The sequence below is a fragment of the Manis pentadactyla genome, chromosome X (genome assembly GCF_030020395.1).
Source record: "Manis pentadactyla isolate mManPen7 chromosome X, mManPen7.hap1, whole genome shotgun sequence".
Taxonomy (NCBI): domain Eukaryota; kingdom Metazoa; phylum Chordata; class Mammalia; order Pholidota; family Manidae; genus Manis; species Manis pentadactyla.
In genome coordinates, this window is record NC_080038.1 from 152773818 (window position 1) to 152791645 (window position 17828).

Consider the following 17828-nt stretch of genomic DNA (forward strand, 5'->3'; position numbering starts at 1 on the left):
AGACAGACGACAGGTGAAAGATAGATAGGTACATAGATTAATAGATGATAGACATCATAGATAGATGATAGGAAGATAGATAGATACATAGATAGATACATAGATACATAGATATATACATACATAGATACATAGATAGACAGACAGACCTTTAGATAGATAGATACAGATACATGTCGATTGACACAAAGCTATTGTTCATAACCAGGAGTTGAATGGTGAATAACATAGCTAAACTACAAACAAAAAGCAAGAATGAAATCCAGTTAAACAAGTGCAGTAAGCAGCCTTAAGAAGAAAACAACTACTACCATTTGCAATGACGTGGATGGAGCAAGACGGTAGTATGTTCAGAAAAATAGGGCAGGCGGATAAAGGCAAGTACCAAGTGATTTCACTCATGTGTGGAGTATAACAACAAAGAAAAACTGAAGTAAAAAAACAGCAGCAGACTCACAGAACCCGAGAGTTGACTAAAAGTAACCAAAGGAAAAAGGACTGGGCAGGGTGAGTCTGAAGGGAGGGATAAGTGTGGGGAGAAAGAATGGGGGCATTAAGTTTAGCATGTATAATGCGCGGGGTCGGGTGTGCATGGGGAGTACTGTGCAACACAGAGAAGACTAGAAGAGAACATATAGCATCTTACTACTCACTGATGGACAGTGACTGTAACGGGGACTTTTGGTTGGGACATGGTGAAGGGGTCTACAGCATCCAAATACGCTGATCGACAGTGACTGAAGAGGTTTTTCGGGGGGACTTGGTGAAGGGGGGAGAATAGTAAACATAATGTTCTTCACGTGATTGTAGATTAATGATAAAAAATATTCTTTAAGTGCAATAAGTGCACAGCTCTGAATCATCAGAATAAAAGGTCAGGCACTGAGTGCTGCAAACAAAAGACACAGGGATAAAAGAAGGGATGAAAACTCAAGACACCTACGTGCTTACTTACAGGAGACTCACTTGAGATCCAAGGACACAGACAAACTACAAGCCGAAGGTGTGTGGACAAGTACCCTACACGAGTGAAACGGAAAATCAAACAATCAAGCAAATGGATTCTGTTTGAGTCCCCAGAGACAGTCAGCAGAAAATAGCCCTATCTGGCCACCGTGAATTCTTTTTGTTTGGTTTCAACAGTTCCCAGCCATAGATTTAGTGGTGCAGCAACATACTTCTCATTTTCTCTCACCTCAACAACTGAGTTGCTGCAATAATAAGAATCTGGGCCTTTGAAATCAGTGGATTTTATGATGTTCACGAATGTGAAAATCTAATAACCACCTAAAGAGGGAAGTTTGGACACTCAATAAACACGTCACTCCACAATACACTGTTAGCTCCCAACTGCTCCTATCTAGAAATTGGTGTTCCTTTTTATTTGACCCTCCATCCTATCGGCGGTGATCACGCTGATGTCCTTCAAACATGGTGGTGAGCAAAGCAACAAGTTTACTTTTCTGTCGACAACAGGCCCAGAGGAATGATACTTGAGATCTTCAGGGAGCCCTTAGTCAATGAATGTGGCTAAATACAGACAGCAAGTTAGAAGGAGATGAAAGAGGACAGGGGATAGAGACACGGGTTCAAGTCCTGGCACAACCATTTCCTGGTTTTGTAGGTACACGCGGCCGACTCGAACTGCAAGTGTCTCGGTGAACCCAGTGCTCCCTCTGCAGCCTAGATACTTTGCAGGATTTTTGGGAGCATAGTGCAGGAAAGTGATATAGGGTATATGGTTAACTGTTCTGTACAGATGGACAGATGGACAGACAAAAGGATGATTGATTGTGTAATTGATTAATAGATAGACAGACAGATAGATAGATATAGGTACATATCGATTAGCACAAAGCTACTGCTCATAACAAGGAGAGCAATGGTGAAAGCACATTGCAAAACTACAAACAAAAAAGAAGAATGAAATCCAGTTTAAAAAGTGCAGTAAGCAGCCATAAGAAGAAAACAAATCCTATCATTTGCAATAACGTGGATGGAGCTAGAGGGTATTATGCTCAGTCAAATAGGCCAGGCGGAGAAATACATGTACCAAATGATTTCACTCATGTGTGGAGTATGATAACAAAGAAAAACTGAAGGAAAAGACAGCAGCAGACTCACAGAACCCGAGAGTGGACTAACAGTTACCAAAGAGAAAGGGACTGGGTAGGGTTTGTGGGAAGGGAGTAATAAGTGCGGGGAAAAAGAATGGGGACATTAGGATTAGCATGTATAATGTGTAGGGTGGGGTGTCATGGGTAGGGCTGTACAACACAGAGAAGACATGTAGTGATTCTACAGCATCTTAGTACATGCTGACGGAGAGCGGCTGTAACTGGGATTTGGGGTGACTTGGTGAAGAGGGTAGACAGAATAACATAATTTTCTGCATGTGATTGTATATTAATGAGAACAAAAAGAATTTCAAAGTGCAGTAAGAGCACAGCTCTCAAATATCAGAATAAAAGTACAGCCTTTGAGTGCTCCAATCAAAAGACACAGGGTTAGAAGAACTGATGAAAACTCAAGACCACCTACGTGCTCCCTTACTGGAGACTCACTTGAGATCCAAGGACAAAGACAAACTACAAGCTGAAGGGGCGGGGACAGGTACCCTACACAAGTGAAACTGAGAAACAAAGAAAGAAATGGATTCTGTTTTGGACCCCAGAGAGAGTCAGTAGAAAATAGCCCTATCTAGCCACCGTGAATTCTTTTTGTTTGGTTTCAGCAGTGCTCAGGCATAGATTTAGTGGTGCAGCAACTTCCTTCTCATTTCCTCTCACCTCAACAAATGAATTGCTGTAATAATATGCGTCTGGGCATTTATAATCATTGCTTTTTATGATGTTCACGAATGTAAAGAAGTAATAACCACCTAAAGAGGGAAGTTTGGACACTCAAATAAACACTTCACTCCACAACACACTCTTTGTTCCCAACTGCTCCTGTCCAGAAATAGGTGTTAATTCATATTTGTCCCTCCACCTATCAGCAGTGATCACGCCAATGTCCCTCAAACATGGTGGTGTGCAAAGGGCCAAGTACACTTTTCTGTCGACAACAGGCCCAGACGAAGGATACTTGTGGTCTTCAGGGATCACTTACTCACTGAATGTGGCTAAATAAAGTCAACAAGCGAGCAGGAAGTATAAGAGGACAGATGACAAAGATACGAGATCAAGTCCTTTCACCTCCATTTACTGGTTTTGTAAGCACACTCTGCTGACTCTACCTGAAAGCGTATCGGTGAACACAGTGCTCTCCTTATGGCTTAGTTAACTTGCAAGGTTTCTGGAAGCATAATGTATGGAAGAGACATAGGCTATGTTGTTAACTGTTCTGTACATAAGGATAGATTGGCAGACAAAAAGATGATTGTTTCATAGATAGATAGGTAGACAGACGACAGGTGAAAGATAGATAGGTACATAGATTAATAGATGATAGACATCATAGATAGATGATAGGAAGATAGATAGATACATAGATAGATACATAGATACATAGATATATACATACATAGATACATAGATAGACAGACAGACCTTTAGATAGATAGATACAGATACATGTCGATTGACACAAAGCTATTGTTCATAACCAGGAGTTGAATGGTGAATAACATAGCTAAACTACAAACAAAAAGCAAGAATGAAATCCAGTTAAACAAGTGCAGTAAGCAGCCTTAAGAAGAAAACAACTACTACCATTTGCAATGACGTGGATGGAGCAAGACGGTAGTATGTTCAGAAAAATAGGGCAGGCGGATAAAGGCAAGTACCAAGTGATTTCACTCATGTGTGGAGTATAACAACAAAGAAAAACTGAAGTAAAAAAACAGCAGCAGACTCACAGAACCCGAGAGTTGACTAAAAGTAACCAAAGGAAAAAGGACTGGGCAGGGTGAGTCTGAAGGGAGGGATAAGTGTGGGGAGAAAGAATGGGGGCATTAAGTTTAGCATGTATAATGCGCGGGGTCGGGTGTGCATGGGGAGTACTGTGCAACACAGAGAAGACTAGAAGAGAACATATAGCATCTTACTACTCACTGATGGACAGTGACTGTAACGGGGACTTTTGGTTGGGACATGGTGAAGGGGTCTACAGCATCCAAATACGCTGATCGACAGTGACTGAAGAGGTTTTTCGGGGGGACTTGGTGAAGGGGGGAGAATAGTAAACATAATGTTCTTCACGTGATTGTAGATTAATGATAAAAAATATTCTTTAAGTGCAATAAGTGCACAGCTCTGAATCATCAGAATAAAAGGTCAGGCACTGAGTGCTGCAAACAAAAGACACAGGGATAAAAGAAGGGATGAAAACTCAAGACACCTACGTGCTTACTTACAGGAGACTCACTTGAGATCCAAGGACACAGACAAACTACAAGCCGAAGGTGTGTGGACAAGTACCCTACACGAGTGAAACGGAAAATCAAACAATCAAGCAAATGGATTCTGTTTGAGTCCCCAGAGACAGTCAGCAGAAAATAGCCCTATCTGGCCACCGTGAATTCTTTTTGTTTGGTTTCAACAGTTCCCAGCCATAGATTTAGTGGTGCAGCAACATACTTCTCATTTTCTCTCACCTCAACAACTGAGTTGCTGCAATAATAAGAATCTGGGCCTTTGAAATCAGTGGATTTTATGATGTTCACGAATGTGAAAATCTAATAACCACCTAAAGAGGGAAGTTTGGACACTCAATAAACACGTCACTCCACAATACACTGTTAGCTCTCAACTGCTCCTATCTAGAAATTGGTGTTCCTTTTTATTTGACCCTCCGTCCTATCGGCGGTGATCACGCTGATGTCCTTCAAACATGGTGGTGAGCAAAGCAACAAGTTTACTTTTCTGTCGACAACAGGCCCAGAGGAATGATACTTGAGATCTTCAGGGAGCCCTTAGTCAATGAATGTGGCTAAATACAGACAGCAAGTTAGAAGGAGATGAAAGAGGACAGGGGATAGAGACACGGGTTCAAGTCCCAGCACAACCATTTCCTGGTTTTGTAGGTACACGCGGCCGACTCGAACTGCAAGTGTCTCGGTGAACCCAGTGCTCCCTCTGCAGCCTAGATACTTTGCAGGATTTTGGGGAGCATAGTGCAAGAAAGTGATATAGGGTATATGGTTAACTGTTCTGTACAGATGGACAGATGGACAGACAAAAGGATGATTGATTGTGTAATTGATTAATAGATAGACAGACAGATAGATATAGGTACATATCGATTAGCACAAAGCTACTGCTCATAACAAGGAGAGCAATGGTGAAAGCACATTGCAAAAATACAAACAAAAAAGAAGAATGAAATCCAGTTTAAAAAGTGCAGTAAGCAGCCATAAGAAGAAAACAAATCCTATCATTTGCAATAACGTGGATGGAGCTAGAGGGTATTATGCTCAGTCAAATAGGCCAGGCGGAGAAATACATGTACCAAATGATTTCACTCATGTGTGGAGTATGATAACAAAGAAAAACTGAAGGAAAAGACAGCAGCAGACTCACAGAACCCGAGAGTGGACCTACAGTTACCAAAGAGAAAGGGACTGGGTAGGGTTTGTGGGAAGGGAGTAATAAGTGCGGGGAAAAAGAATGGGGGCATTAGGATTAGCATGTATAATGTGTAGGGTGGGGTGTCATGGGTAGGGCTGTACAACACAGAGAAGACATGTAGTGATTCTACAGCATCTTAGTACATGCTGACGGAGAGCGGCTGTAACTGGGATTTGGGGTGACTTGGTGAAGAGTGTAGACAGAATAACATAATTTTCTGCATGTGATTGTATATTAATGAGAACAAAAAGAATTTCAAAGTGCAGTAAGAGCACAGCTCTCAAATATCAGAATAAAAGTACAGCCTTTGAGTGCTCCAATCAAAAGACACAGGGTTAGAAGAACTGATGAAAACTCAAGACCACCTACGTGCTCCCTTACTGGAGACTCACTTGAGATCCAAGGACAAAGACAAACTACAAGCTGAAGGGGCGGGGACAGGTACCCTACACAAGTGAAACTGAGAAACAAAGAAAGAAATGGATTCTGTTTAGGACCCCAGAGAGAGTCAGTAGAAAATAGCCCTATCTAGCCACCGTGAATTCTTTTTGTTTGGTTTCAGCAGTGCTCAGGCATAGATTTAGTGGTGCAGCAACTTCCTTCTCATTTCCTCTCACCTCAACAAATGAGTTGCTGTAATAATATGCGTCTGGGCATTTATAATCATTGATTTTTATGATGTTCACGAATGTAAAGAAGTAATAACCACCTAAAGAGGGAAGTTTGGACACTCAAATAAACACTTCACTCCACAACACACTCTTTGTTCCCAACAGCTCCTGTCCAGAAATAGGTGTTAATTCATATTTGTCCCTCCACCTATCAGCAGTGATCACGCCAATGTCCCTCAAACATGGTGGTGTGCAAAGGGCCAAGTACACTTTTCTGACGACAACAGGCCCAGACGAAGGATACTTGTGGTCTTCAGGGATCACTTACTCACTGAATGTGGCTAAATAAAGTCAACAAGCGAGCAGGAAGTATAAGAGGACAGATGACAAAGATACGAGTTCAAGTCCTTTCACCTCCATTTACTGGTTTTGTAAGCACACTCTGCTGACTCTACCTGAAAGCGTATCGGTGAACACAGTGCTCTCCTTATGGCTTAGTTACCTTGCAAGGTTTCTGGAAGCATAATGTAGGGAAGAGACATAGGCTATGTTGTTAACTGTTCTGTACATAAGGATAGATTGGCAGACAAAAAGATGATTGTTTCATAGATAGATAGGTAGACAGACGACAGGTGAAAGATAGATAGATAGGTACATAGATTAATAGATGATAGACATCATAGATAGATGATAGGAAGATAGATAGATAGATACATAGATAGATACATAGATATATACATACATAGATACATAGATAGACAGACAGACCTTTAGATAGATAGATACAGATACATGTCGATTGACACAAAGCTATTATTCATAACCAGGAGTTGAATGGTGAATAACATAGCTAAACTACAAACAAAAAGGAAGAATGAAATCCAGTTTAAAAAGTGCAGTAAGCAGCCTTAAGAAGAAAACAAATACTACCATTTGCAATGACGTGGATGGAGCAAGACGGTAGTATGTTCAGAAAAATAGGGCAGGCGGATAAAGGCAAGTACCAAGTGATTTCACTCATGTGTGGAGTATAACAACAAAGAAAAACTGAAGTAAAAAAACAGCAGCAGACTCACAGAACCCGAGAGTTGACTAAAAGTAACCAAAGGAAAAAGGACTGGGCAGGGTGAGTCTGAAGGGAGAGATAAGTGTGGGGAGAAAGAATGGGGGCATTAAGTTTAGCATGTATAATGCGCGGGGTCGGGTGTGCATGGGGAGTACTGTACAACAGAGAATACTAGTAGAGATCATATAGCATCTTACTACTCACTGATGGACAGTGACTGTAACGGGGACTTTTGGGGGGTCATGGTGAAGGGGTCTACAGCATCCAACTACGCTGATCGACAGTGACTGAAGAGGTTTTTCTGGGGGACTTGGTGAAGGGGGAGCATAGTAAACATAATGTTCTTCACGTGATTGTAGATTAATGATAAAAAATATTCTTTAAGTACAATAAGTGCACAGCTCTGAATCATCAGAATAAAAGGTCAGGCACTGAGTGCTGCAAACAAAAGACACAGGGATAAAAGAAGGGATGAAAACTCAAGACACCTACGTGCTTACTTACAGGAGACTCACTTGAGATCCAAGGACACAGACAAACTACAAGCCGAAGGTGTGTGGACAAGTACCCTACACGAGTGAAACGGAAAATCAAACAATCAAGCAAATGGATTCTGTTTGAGTCCCCAGAGACAGTCAGCAGAAAATAGCCCTATCTGGCCACCGTGAATTCTTTTTGTTTGGTTTCAACAGTTCCCAGACATAGATTTAGTGGTGCAGCAACATACTTCTCATTTTCTCTCACCTCAACAACTGAGTTGCTGCAATAATAAGAATCTGGGCCTTTGAAATCAGTGGATTTTATGATGTTCACGAATGTGAAAATCTAATAACCACCTAAAGAGGGAAGTTTGGACACTCAATAAACACGTCACTCCACAATACACTGTTAGCTCCCAACTGCTCCTATCTAGAAATTGGTGTTCCTTTTTATTTGACCCTCCATCCTATCGGCGGTGATCACGCTGATGTCCTTCAAACATGGTGGTGAGCAAAGCAACAAGTTTACTTTTCTGTCGACAACAGGCCCAGAGGAATGATACTTGAGATCTTCAGGGAGCCCTTAGTCAATGAATGTGGCTAAATACAGACAGCAAGTTAGAAGGAGATGAAAGAGGACAGGGGATAGAGACACGGGTTCAAGTCCCGGCACAACCATTTCCTGGTTTTGTAGGTACACGCGGCCGACTCGAACTGCAAGTGTCTCGGTGAACCCAGTGCTCCCTCTGCATCCTAGATACTTTGCAGGAATTTTGGGAGCATAGTGCAGGAAAGTGATATAGGGTCTATGGTTAACTGTTCTGTACAGATGGACAGATGGACAGACAAAAGGATGATTGATTGTGTAATTGATTAATAGATAGACAGACAGATAGATAGATATAGGTACATATCGATTAGCACAAAGCTACTGCTCATAACAAGGAGAGCAATGGTGAAAGCACATTGCAAAACTACAAACAAAAAAGAAGAATGAAATCCAGTTTAAAAAGTGCAGTAAGCAGCCATAAGAAGAAAACAAATCCTATCATTTGCAATAACGTGGATGGAGCTAGAGCGTATTATGCTCAGTCAAATAGGCCAAGCGGAGAAATACATGTACCAAATGATTTCACTCATGTGCGGAGTATGATAACAAAGAAAAACTGAAGGAAAAGACAGCAGCAGACTCACAGAACCCGAGAGTGGACTAACAGTTACCAAAGAGAAAGGGACTGGGTAGGGTTTGTGGGAAGGGAGTAATAAGTGCGGGGAAAAAGAATGGGGGCATTAGGATTAGCATGTATAATGTGTAGGGTGGGGTGTCATGGGTAGGGCTGTACAACACAGAGAAGACATGTAGTGATTCTACAGCATCTTAGTACATGCTGACGGAGAGCGGCTGTAACTGGGATTTGGGGTGACTTGGTGAAGAGTGTAGACAGAATAACATAATTTTCTGCATGTGATTGTATATTAATGAGAACAAAAAGAATTTCAAAGTGCAGTAAGAGCACAGCTCTCAAATATCAGAATAAAAGTACAGCCTTTGAGTGCTCCAATCAAAAGACACAGGGTTAGAAGAACTGATGAAAACTCAAGACCACCTACGTGCTCCCTTACTGGAGACTCACTTGAGATCCAAGGACAAAGACAAACTACAAGCTGAAGGGGCGGGGACAGGTACCCTACACAAGTGAAACTGAGAAACAAAGAAAGAAATGGATTCTGTTTAGGACCCCAGAGAGAGTCAGTAGAAAATAGCCCTATCTAGCCACCGTGAATTCTTTTTGTTTGGTTTCAGCAGTGCTCAGGCATAGATTTAGTGGTGCAGCAACTTCCTTCTCATTTCCTCTCACCTCAACAAATGAGTTGCTGTAATAATATGCGTCTGGGCATTTATAATCATTGATTTTTATGATGTTCACGAATGTAAAGAAGTAATAACCACCTAAAGAGGGAAGTTTGGACACTCAAATAAACACTTCACTCCACAACACACTCTTTGTTCCCAACAGCTCCTGTCCAGAAATAGGTGTTAATTCATATTTGTCCCTCCACCTATCAGCAGTGATCACGCCAATGTCCCTCAAACATGGTGGTGTGCAAAGGGCCAAGTACACTTTTCTGACGACAACAGGCCCAGACGAAGGATACTTGTGGTCTTCAGGGATCACTTACTCACTGAATGTGGCTAAATAAAGTCAACAAGCGAGCAGGAAGTATAAGAGGACAGATGACAAAGATACGAGTTCAAGTCCTTTCACCTCCATTTACTGGTTTTGTAAGCACACTCTGCTGACTCTACCTGAAAGCGTATCGGTGAACACAGTGCTCTCCTTATGGCTTAGTTACCTTGCAAGGTTTCTGGAAGCATAATGTAGGGAAGAGACATAGGCTATGTTGTTAACTGTTCTGTACATAAGGATAGATTGGCAGACAAAAAGATGATTGTTTCATAGATAGATAGGTAGACAGACGACAGGTGAAAGATAGATAGATAGGTACATAGATTAATAGATGATAGACATCATAGATAGATGATAGGAAGATAGATAGATAGATACATAGATAGATACATAGATATATACATACATAGATACATAGATAGACAGACAGACCTTTAGATAGATAGATACAGATACATGTCGATTGACACAAAGCTATTATTCATAACCAGGAGTTGAATGGTGAATAACATAGCTAAACTACAAACAAAAGGAAGAATGAAATCCAGTTTAAAAAGTGCAGTAAGCAGCCTTAAGAAGGAAACAAATACTACCATTTGCAATGACGTGGATGGAGCAAGACGGTAGTATGTTCAGAAAAATAGGGCAGGCGGATAAAGGCAAGTACCAAGTGATTTCACTCATGTGTGGAGTATAACAACAAAGAAAAACTGAAGTAAAAAAACAGCAGCAGACTCACAGAACCCGAGAGTTGACTAAAAGTAACCAAAGGAAAAAGGACTGGGCAGGGTGAGTCTGAAGGGAGAGATAAGTGTGGGGAGAAAGAATGGGGGCATTAAGTTTAGCATGTATAATGCGCGGGGTCGGGTGTGCATGGGGAGTACTGTACAACAGAGAATACTAGTAGAGATCATATAGCATCTTACTACTCACTGATGGACAGTGACTGTAACGGGGACTTTTGGGGGGTCATGGTGAAGGGGTCTACAGCATCCAACTACGCTGATCGACAGTGACTGAAGAGGTTTTTCTGGGGGACTTGGTGAAGGGGGAGCATAGTAAACATAATGTTCTTCACGTGATTGTAGATTAATGATAAAAAATATTCTTTAAGTACAATAAGTGCACAGCTCTGAATCATCAGAATAAAAGGTCAGGCACTGAGTGCTGCAAACAAAAGACACAGGGATAAAAGAAGGGATGAAAACTCAAGACACCTACGTGCTTACTTACAGGAGACTCACTTGAGATCCAAGGACACAGACAAACTACAAGCCGAAGGTGTGTGGACAAGTACCCTACACGAGTGAAACGGAAAATCAAACAATCAAGCAAATGGATTCTGTTTGAGTCCCCAGAGACAGTCAGCAGAAAATAGCCCTATCTGGCCACCGTGAATTCTTTTTGTTTGGTTTCAACAGTTCCCAGCCATAGATTTAGTGGTGCAGCAACATACTTCTCATTTTCTCTCACCTCAACAACTGAGTTGCTGCAATAATAAGAATCTGGGCCTTTGAAATCAGTGGATTTTATGATGTTCACGAATGTGAAAATCTAATAACCACCTAAAGAGGGAAGTTTGGACACTCAATAAACACGTCACTCCACAATACACTGTTAGCTCCCAACTGCTCCTATCTAGAAATTGGTGTTCCTTTTTATTTGACCCTCCATCCTATCGGCGGTGATCACGCTGATGTCCTTCAAACATGGTGGTGAGCAAAGCAACAAGTTTACTTTTCTGTCGACAACAGGCCCAGAGGAATGATACTTGAGATCTTCAGGGAGCCCTTAGTCAATGAATGTGGCTAAATACAGACAGCAAGTTAGAAGGAGATGAAAGAGGACAGGGGATAGAGACACGGGTTCAAGTCCCGGCACAACCATTTCCTGGTTTTGTAGGTACACGCGGCCGACTCGAACTGCAAGTGTCTCGGTGAACCCAGTGCTCCCTCTGCATCCTAGATACTTTGCAGGAATTTTGGGAGCATAGTGCAGGAAAGTGATATAGGGTCTATGGTTAACTGTTCTGTACAGATGGACAGATGGACAGACAAAAGGATGATTGATTGTGTAATTGATTAATAGATAGACAGACAGATAGATAGATATAGGTACATATCGATTAGCACAAAGCTACTGCTCATAACAAGGAGAGCAATGGTGAAAGCACATTGCAAAACTACAAACAAAAAAGAAGAATGAAATCCAGTTTAAAAAGTGCAGTAAGCAGCCATAAGAAGAAAACAAATCCTATCATTTGCAATAACGTGGATGGAGCTAGAGCGTATTATGCTCAGTCAAATAGGCCAAGCGGAGAAATACATGTACCAAATGATTTCACTCATGTGCGGAGTATGATAACAAAGAAAAACTGAAGGAAAAGACAGCAGCAGACTCACAGAACCCGAGAGTGGACTAACAGTTACCAAAGAGAAAGGGACTGGGTAGGGTTTGTGGGAAGGGAGTAATAAGTGCGGGGAAAAAGAATGGGGGCATTAGGATTAGCATGTATAATGTGTAGGGTGGGGTGTCATGGGTAGGGCTGTACAACACAGAGAAGACATGTAGTGATTCTACAGCATCTTAGTACATGCTGACGGAGAGCGGCTGTAACTGGGATTTGGGGTGACTTGGTGAAGAGGGTAGACAGAATAACATAATTTTCTGCATGTGATTGTATATTAATGAGAACAAAAAGAATTTCAAAGTGCAGTAAGAGCACAGCTCTCAAATATCAGAATAAAAGTACAGCCTTTGAGTGCTCCAATCAAAAGACACAGGGTTAGAAGAACTGATGAAAACTCAAGACCACCTACGTGCTCCCTTACTGGAGACTCACTTGAGATCCAAGGACAAAGACAAACTACAAGCTGAAGGGGCGGGGACAGGTACCCTACACAAGTGAAACTGAGAAACAAAGAAAGAAATGGATTCTGTTTTGGACCCCAGAGAGAGTCAGTAGAAAATCGCCCTATCTAGCCACCGTGAATTCTTTTTGTTTGGTTTCAGCAGTGCTCAGGCATAGATTTAGTGGTGCAGCAACTTCCTTCTCATTTCCTCTCACCTCAACAAATGAATTGCTGTAATAATATGCGTCTGGGCATTTATAATCATTGCTTTTTATGATGTTCACGAATGTAAAGAAGTAATAACCACCTAAAGAGGGAAGTTTGGACACTCAAATAAACACTTCACTCCACAACACACTCTTTGTTCCCAACTGCTCCTGTCCAGAAATAGGTGTTAATTCATATTTGTCCCTCCACCTATCAGCAGTGATCACGCCAATGTCCCTCAAACATGGTGGTGTGCAAAGGGCCAAGTACACTTTTCTGTCGACAACAGGCCCAGACGAAGGATACTTGTGGTCTTCAGGGATCACTTACTCACTGAATGTGGCTAAATAAAGTCAACAAGCGAGCAGGAAGTATAAGAGGACAGATGACAAAGATACGAGTTCAAGTCCTTTCACCTCCATTTACTGGTTTTGTAAGCACACTCTGCTGACTCTACCTGAAAGCGTATCGGTGAACACAGTGCTCTCCTTATGGCTTAGTTACCTTGCAAGGTTTCTGGAAGCATAATGTAGGGAAGAGACATAGGCTATGTTGTTAACTGTTCTGTACATAAGGATAGATTGGCAGACAAAAAGATGATTGTTTCATAGATAGATAGGTAGACAGACGACAGGTGAAAGATAGATAGATAGGTACATAGATTAATAGATGATAGACATCATAGATAGATGATAGGAAGATAGATAGATAGATACATAGATAGATACATAGATATATACATACATAGATACATAGATAGACAGACAGACCTTTAGATAGATAGATACAGATACATGTCGATTGACACAAAGCTATTATTCATAACCAGGAGTTGAATGGTGAATAACATAGCTAAACTACAAACAAAAAGGAAGAATGAAATCCAGTTTAAAAAGTGCAGTAAGCAGCCTTAAGAAGAAAACAAATACTACCATTTGCAATGACGTGGATGGAGCAAGACGGTAGTATGTTCAGAAAAATAGGGCAGGCGGATAAAGGCAAGTACCAAGTGATTTCACTCATGTGTGGAGTATAACAACAAAGAAAAACTGAAGTAAAAAAACAGCAGCAGACTCACAGAACCCGAGAGTTGACTAAAAGTAACCAAAGGAAAAAGGACTGGGCAGGGTGAGTCTGAAGGGAGGGATAAGTGTGGGGAGAAAGAATGGGGGCATTAAGTTTAGCATGTATAATGCGCGGGGTCGGGTGTGCATGGGGAGTACTGTACAACACAGAGAAGACTAGTAGAGATCATATAGCATCTTACTACTCACTGATGGACAGTGACTGTAACGGGGACTTTTGGGGGGGACATGGTGAAGGGGTCTACAGCATCCAACTACGCTGATCGACAGTGACTGAAGAGGTTTTTCGGGGGGACTTGGTGAAGGGGGAGCATAGTAAACATAATGTTCTTCACGTGATTGTAGATTAATGATAAAAAATATTCTTTAAGTACAATAAGTGCACAGCTCTGAATCATCAGAATAAAAGGTCAGGCACTGAGTGCTGCAAACAAAAGACACAGGGATAAAAGAAGGGATGAAAACTCAAGACACCTACGTGCTTACTTACAGGAGACTCACTTGAGATCCAAGGACACAGACAAACTACAAGGCGAAGGTGTGTGGACAAGTACCCTACACGAGTGAAACGGAAAATCAAACAATCAAGCAAATGGATTCTGTTTGAGTCCCCAGAGACAGTCAGCAGAAAATAGCCCTATCTGGCCACCGTGAATTCTTTTTGTTTGGTTTCAACAGTTCCCAGCCATAGATTTAGTGGTGCAGCAACATACTTCTCATTTTCTCTCACCTCAACAACTGAGTTGCTGCAATAATAAGAATCTGGGCCTTTGAAATCAGTGGATTTTATGATGTTCACGAATGTGAAAATCTAATAACCACCTAAAGAGGGAAGTTTGGACACTCAATAAACACGTCACTCCACAATACACTGTTAGCTCCCAACTGCTCCTATCTAGAAATTGGTGTTCCTTTTTATTTGACCCTCCATCCTATCGGCGGTGATCACGCTGATGTCCTTCAAACATGGTGGTGAGCAAAGCAACAAGTTTACTTTTCTGTCGACAACAGGCCCAGAGGAATGATACTTGAGATCTTCAGGGAGCCCTTAGTCAATGAATGTGGCTAAATACAGACAGCAAGTTAGAAGGAGATGAAAGAGGACAGGGGATAGAGACACGGGTTCAAGTCCCGGCACAACCATTTCCTGGTTTTGTAGGTACACGCGGCCGACTCGAACTGCAAGTGTCTCGGTGAACCCAGTGCTCCCTCTGCAGCCTAGATACTTTGCAGGATTTTTGGGAGCATAGTGCAGGAAAGTGATATAGGGTATATGGTTAACTGTTCTGTACAGATGGACAGATGGACAGACAAAAGGATGATTGATTGTGTAATTGATTAATAGATAGACAGACAGATAGATAGATATAGGTACATATCGATTAGCACAAAGCTACTGCTCATAACAAGGAGAGCAATGGTGAAAGCACATTGCAAAACTACAAACAAAAAAGAAGAATGAAATCCAGTTTAAAAAGTGCAGTAAGCAGCCATAAGAAGAAAACAAATCCTATCATTTGCAATAACGTGGATGGAGCTAGAGGGTATTACGCTCAGTCAAATAGGCCAGGCGGAGAAATACATGTACCAAATGATTTCACTCATGTGTGGAGTATGATAACAAAGAAAAACTGAAGGAAAAGACAGCAGCAGACTCACAGAACCCGAGAGTGGACTAACAGTTACCAAAGAGAAAGGGACTGGGTAGGGTTTGTGGGAAGGGAGTAATAAGTGCGGGGAAAAAGAATGGGGACATTAGGATTAGCATGTATAATGTGTAGGGTGGGGTGTCATGGGTAGGGCTGTACAACACAGAGAAGACATGTAGTGATTCTACAGCATCTTAGTACATGCTGACGGAGAGCGGCTGTAACTGGGATTTGGGGTGACTTGGTGAAGAGGGTAGACAGAATAACATAATTTTCTGCATGTGATTGTATATTAATGAGAACAAAAAGAATTTCAAAGTGCAGTAAGAGCACAGCTCTCAAATATCAGAATAAAAGTACAGCCTTTGAGTGCTCCAATCAAAAGACACAGGGTTAGAAGAACTGATGAAAACTCAAGACCACCTACGTGCTCCCTTACTGGAGACTCACTTGAGATCCAAGGACAAAGACAAACTACAAGCTGAAGGGGCGGGGACAGGTACCCTACACAAGTGAAACTGAGAAACAAAGAAAGAAATGGATTCTGTTTTGGACCCCAGAGAGAGTCAGTAGAAAATCGCCCTATCTAGCCACCGTGAATTCTTTTTGTTTGGTTTCAGCAGTGCTCAGGCATAGATTTAGTGGTGCAGCAACTTCCTTCTCATTTCCTCTCACCTCAACAAATGAATTGCTGTAATAATATGCGTCTGGGCATTTATAATCATTGCTTTTTATGATGTTCACGAATGTAAAGAAGTAATAACCACCTAAAGAGGGAAGTTTGGACACTCAAATAAACACTTCACTCCACAACACACTCTTTGTTCCCAACTGCTCCTGTCCAGAAATAGGTGTTAATTCATATTTGTCCCTCCACCTATCAGCAGTGATCACGCCAATGTCCCTCAAACATGGTGGTGTGCAAAGGGCCAAGTACACTTTTCTGTCGACAACAGGCCCAGACGAAGGATACTTGTGGTCTTCAGGGATCACTTACTCACTGAATGTGGCTAAATAAAGTCAACAAGCGAGCAGGAAGTATAAGAGGACAGATGACAAAGATACGAGTTCAAGTCCTTTCACCTCCATTTACTGGTTTTGTAAGCACACTCTGCTGACTCTACCTGAAAGCGTATCGGTGAACACAGTGCTCTCCTTATGGCTTAGTTACCTTGCAAGGTTTCTGGAAGCATAATGTAGGGAAGAGACATAGGCTATGTTGTTAACTGTTCTGTACATAAGGATAGATTGGCAGAAAAAAGATGATTGTTTCATAGATAGATAGGTAGACAGACGACAGGTGAAAGATAGATAGATACGTACATAGATTAATAGATGATAGACATCATAGATAGATGATAGGAAGATAGATAGATAGATACATAGATAGATACATAGATACATAGATATATACATACATAGATACATAGATAGACAGACCTTTAGATAGATAGATACAGATACATGTCGATTGACACAAAGCTTTGTTCATAACCAGGAGTTGAATGGTGAATAACATAGCTAAACTACAAACAAAAAGGAAGAATGAAATCCAGTTTAAAAAGTGCAGTAAGCAGCCTTAAGAAGAAAACAAATACTGCCATTTGCAATGACGTGGATGGAGCAAGACGGTAGTATGTTCAGAAAAATAGGGCAGGCGGATAAAGGCAAGTACCAAGTGATTTCACTCATGTGTGGAGTATAACAACAAAGAAAAACTGAAGTAAAAAAACAGCAGCAGACTCACAGAACCCGAGAGTTGATTAAAAGTAACCAAAGGAAAAAGGACTGGGCAGGGTGAGTCTGAAGGGAGGGATAAGTGTGGGGAGAAAGAATGGGGGCATTAAGTTTAGCATGTATAATGCGCGGGGTCGGGTGTGCATGGGGAGTACTGTACAACACAGAGAAGACTAGTAGAGATCATATAGCATCTTACTACTCACTGATGGACAGTGACTGTAACGGGGACTTTTGGGGGGGACATGGTGAAGGGGTCTACAGCATCCAACTACGCTGATCGGCAGTGACTGAAGAGGTTTTTCGGGGGGACTTGGTGAAGGGGGTAGCATAGTAAACATAATGTTCTTCACGTGATTGTAGATTAATGATAAAAAATATTC